The 5,377-nt window shown below is 34.2% G+C and overlaps 1 pseudogene; it reads right to left on the bottom strand.

The window, feature by feature from the left end:
• Window positions 1-1,998: 1,998 nt before the first annotated feature.
• LOC126689925 (probable 1-deoxy-D-xylulose-5-phosphate synthase 2, chloroplastic) lies at window positions 1,999-4,082 on the bottom strand (annotated as a pseudogene).
• Between the last annotated feature and the right edge of the window lie 1,295 nt (window positions 4,083-5,377).

Below are 5,377 nucleotides of genomic sequence, written 5' to 3'. Positions count from 1 at the left end.
GGTGTTACTTTATTATGATAGCCTTTGCCCTAAGGAGGACCAGTGAGAAGACTTTTTATTATAATCCTTAAGAATCATTGAGTTTGTGAATATGCTCACAATGGGATTAGATTTTCCTCCAAAGTAATCGGAAGAGATAATTGCTAGAGATGCTGAGAGGTGACATCATTTTTAAGATGGACATGTTCCTGTGGAGAGTATTTGTCCCATTATTGATTCTAGGCTCCACCATGACATGTCAATTCTCCCGTTAAATCTCCAGATATTATTGATTCATGAACAGAGTGTAGAAAGCTGCTGGCTAATGATTGATCCACATGAATCCGTTTCTCAGAACTGAGACAGGTAAGAACCGAAATTTGAAAGGTTTTTCATACTTGATTGAAGTTGCTCATTAAATTAATGGAAACTAGATAAACTTATGGCAGTCTTGAGTATGATATGCTCTTATTACTTATCAATAATTACGTACAACATGCTCCTTTGGCCATAACTGAAACAAACAGAAACTTATAGAAGAAAAGGAGGCAGTGCTGAGCATGTCCTCCCTTCTTGCATTTCATATGATTTTGAGCAATTTCATGTTTTATACTTTGTCTAAGTATAGAAAATAGGAATTCATAGAATCATACATTATGCCTGTATACCAATTATAACCAAGCAACATTTCATTGGATCCTTTTTCATTTATTTATTTATTCTTAGAATTAGGTTCTCTGAATTATTTATGCATTTATAAATTAAAGAACAAAATAAATGAAGCCATATGTGAAATTTGGATTCATCTTAGATACCTAAATTCAGTAACATGCTGCAGAATTGTAAGTACTGAAGATCTCAGAGTTTTGGAATTTGGGCTTGGTTCACCTTTGTAATTCAATATTTGCTTAAAATGGTAGCTCGTTTTTGCTGCCCTCAGAATGCTGAAACTACCTTCTGAAGATGGATCAAACTTGTGGGGAAAAGTGCTGCTTATGCATGCAATAAAGAGTGAAAGATGTTGGAATCTCTTGCCCCCTCCTCTCCCCCCGCTCTCCTCTAGTTGAATAGCACTAAAGAGACCCTCTTCAATCTGATGTTGGGGTAAACCATGGTCAATGCATCAATCACAAAGCGTTCAACTACAGCGAAAACTTTGAAATTGATAAATACACCTACCCATATGTGCTTTTGGCTGCATTTAATTTGCCAACTTATGGTTCAAAAAGTCACATTTTGCCCATATGAAGTTTAATTCATTAATAGCCCCAAATGTTAAAATCATATTCTTTGAAAAGTAAAACGGAAAACAAAATAGTAGCCTCATTACAAGCTAAATACTTTAAATTTATGAACCAAAAACAAATATACAATTAGACCTCTGAATGGACAAAGTCATTCTCGCACAGAAGTCATCCACTAATTTGTGATGAGGTGGTTGTTGGTGACGTGAAGGGATTCCTCATTCTAGAAATTTTATGTTTTTCTATGTAGATCAGTGATGAATTGATTAATGATGTCCTCATCACTTTCTCAATCCTGGCCCTACTGTTGACATGTAGCCATTTCTACTATTTAGTCTGTAGATATGCCTACGATTTGGATGGTTGGCCGATCCACCAAGTAGTTCACTTTGGAACTTATTAATTGATTCTCAGGAACATTGTAAGCTACTGGCCAATGATTGGTGTACATGGATGTGTTTCTCCGTATTGGAAACAGTTTAGAACCCAAACTAATGTTTAATCTAGACTACAGTTAATTGTGTGATTGTAAATGATCTTTATGTAACTTCATATGTTCCATCTGTTAAATAACAAACAGAAACAGAAAAAAAAGTACATTATGACCTAAACGAGTTACACTGAGTTGGATTTTCACAAGCTCCTCCACCGAGAGACCTAAAATCATTCCTTCTAATGATCTCAATAACTTTTAACTCTCTCTCTCTCTCTCTCTTTCTCTTTGAGAGAGAGAAGGAGGTTTGGAAATTTTTACAACTCTCAAGACAGGAGCTTCATTCCATGCGTCACTTTAACTGAAGAGCTTCTTTTGGCCTTCCCAAGAGAGATAAGATTGTTGCTGAGATATGCCTTGCGGAGAGCCCAACTTCCTCAATCTGATCTTGTGGTGATCCATGGTCAATATATCTATCAGGAAGCACCATTGCTCTCAACTGCAAAGAAAGCTCTAAAAAAATTAGAACTAGAAAAAAAATAAATAAAACAACAGTAACAACAAAGCTTTACTCCAAAACCTTGATAGGGAGTTTGAAGTATCTAACATTGAAGGAAATTACCTTGAGGGGTCCATCTAGAATACCGGTTAAGCTTAGGTAGTGTGATACATGAGATCCAAAACCTCCAATTGAACCCTTTTCCACTGTAATTAGGACTTCATGTCCATTAGCCAATTGCTTGATGAGATCTGTGTCCAAAGGTTTACAAAATCTTGCATCAGCCGCTGTCACAGATATGTCTCTGCTTTTCAGAATATTTGCTGCTTGCAGGCATTGTTGAACCATAGAACCATATCCCAAAAGAGCAACTCTGCATCCTTCCAACAGTATTCTGCCCTTTCCAATCTATTCAATATTTGTAAAATTAAAAACGGTTAATTTATTTGTTTTTTAATTAAGCTCTCTTTTATATGTTAAATGGTTATTTAAGCTAACCTCAAGAGGTGTTCCCTTGTTATTAAACGGAAGAACTGCTCCAATACCATTGCCTCTTGGAAACCTAAAGCAGCTGGGTCTGTCATCTATGACTGCTGCTGTGGCAACCATGTGCATCAGTTCAGCTTCATCAGATGGAGCCATGACCACCATGTTAGGCAAGCAAGCCATGTATGTAATATCAAATGCTCCACAATGGGTGGCTCCATCTGCACCAACCAAACCAGCTCAATCCATTGCGAAGCGGACTGGTAGTTTTTGAAGATCTACATCATGTACCACCTTCATTCCCATTGTAAAATATTAGTTTGAAATTCTGCAATGAAAGTCTGAAAACACAATAAAAATTTAAAAAGAAAACCAATCCTTGTCAATTTTGTCTACTGTTATATTATCACCTCACCTGGTCATACCCGCGTTGCAGGAATGACGAGTAGATAGCACAGAATGGCTTGAGGCCCTCTGTGGCCAAACCAGCTGCAAATGTCACAGCATGTTGCTCAGCGATCCCCACATCAAAGCAGCGATTTGGAAACTTCTTCTGGAAATAATTGAGACCAGTCCCACCACCCATTGCTGCATGGATGGCTACAATCTTGTTGTCTGCTTCAGCTTCTTTAATTAGAGATTCAGCAAAGTACTGAGTATATGTAAGTGTTGTGGATTTGGTTTTAAATTGCTGGCCTATTTTGGGATCAAACTTGACAACCCCTGTAAGCATAACGGAATAAGAACCTTCTTAAGAACTCAAATAAACAAGGCGATGGATTATAAAATTTCAGTCTCACCATGCATTTCTCAGCTGGTGGATAGCCCTTCCCTTTCTCTGTCACTATGGGGATCAAAACTGGCCCTGGAGCAGGCATTTCTTTTATTTTTTGAAAAATGGTGACTAAATCTTCAACATTATGACCGTCCACAGGACCAATGTAATATAGTCCAATTTCCTCGAAGAGAGTAGGCCCAGAGGCACTAATCATACCCCTTGCATATTCATCTACCTTCGCAGCTACTTGATGTGCTTGCCCTCCAATTTGCTTTGTGATGCTCTTTTAACATATAAAATACTAGTGATTATCTTTTCAGATATTTTAAGGGAGATGTAAGGAATTGGAATAGGAAGGCAACATGTTTAAGCTTAGAGGTTTACTTTTGCTGCTTCACGAAGTTTGCGGAAGTTGGTGCTTGCTTGGAGCTTCGCTAAAGCGCTGCTGAGGGTTTCCACTGGAGTTGCAGGGCCATCAAGAGTAGCTGTGGGTAAAGAGACTTGCTTGTTGTCATTCAGTACAACGATCAGGTTAGAATCAAGATATCATGCATTGTTCATGGCCTCATATGCTTACCCTGCAGTCATGGCTCCATCTCCAATCACTGAAACGACATTGTTCTTCTTCCCTAAAAGATCCCTCGCAACTGCCATGACTGCCATTTTTATTTTTTATTACAAGAAGATGATCATTGAACTTAGAAATTTTCTTGTATGTATCTCAAATTTACATTTATATAATAGAGAAAAGGAGTGAAAAAAGAAAAAAAGAAAAGAAAAGAAAAGGTGAGATCCTACACACCAAGGCCAGCAGATATGCTTGTAGAACTATGCCCTGCACCAAAAGCATCGTAAATGCTCTCGTCCCTTTTAGGAAACCCTGAAAGCCCAGAAGTTTTCCTTATGGTGTGCATCCTTGACCTCCTTCCTGTAAGAATCAAACACAATTTTTATTATAAAAATATAAATAATTAGTCAAATTATTATAATAAAAAAATAGCATGTAACACATGCATACATATTGATACATTTAAATTAAACAAAATTTTTATCATAAAAATATAAATAATTAGTCAAATTATATATATATTTTAAAATAAACGTAATTAATTACATTAAAATTCTTACTCAAATTTAATATTACTTATGATAATTTTTTTTCTTCTAATTTAATAAGATAGAATGTGTAGTGATCTTTGTTGTGTGGTGATTTTTATTGAGTATATGTGAATTGTTTTATTTATTTATTTATTTATTATTTTTTTAATTTTATAGTTCATTAATATTAGATTCTTAGTATTTTGCACTCATTAACTCATTTGACACAAAAATTAAAAAACTTAAGTGGATATATGATACAAACTTAAGTGGATAATTAATTATAAAGTGGTCATCACATAAATTTAAATTTAGACATATGACACAAAATTGGATTCTAATTTTAAATTCTAATTGAACTTTCTCTAAGTTTTGCCTATTAATATATATATATATATATATATATAGACTAGCCAATGTCGTATATGATGCACATATACCCTAGACATTTATTTTGAAAATTTTATTAAAAAATTATTTTTATAACTCACGTATGATACTCATTACATATTATACTATTTAGGGAATTAATTTCAATTATATTACACATCATTATAAAGAAAGGAAATGTAGTTATTATGATTATTATAATTAAGAACACGAATTCAGGCTATAATATAGACTTGGTTCTTGCTTTTATATATATATATATCATGACATGAAATGAGTTAAAAATATGTAAATTGTTTTTTTTTTTATATCATTGTTAAATTTGAAGTGTCTAATTATATTTTAAAATGATAAAAAATTCTAATCAAATAGTTAATAACATCTTATTAATATGAATTTTGACATTTATGTTAAGGAAAATGAAAATATATGTAATCCAATTTCAACTTTCTGAATATATTAAACCAATT

This window comes from Quercus robur, chromosome 6 (genome assembly GCF_932294415.1).
Source record: "Quercus robur chromosome 6, dhQueRobu3.1, whole genome shotgun sequence".
NCBI lineage: Eukaryota > Viridiplantae > Streptophyta > Magnoliopsida > Fagales > Fagaceae > Quercus > Quercus robur.
This window is presented reverse-complemented; position numbering and strand designations above follow the sequence as displayed.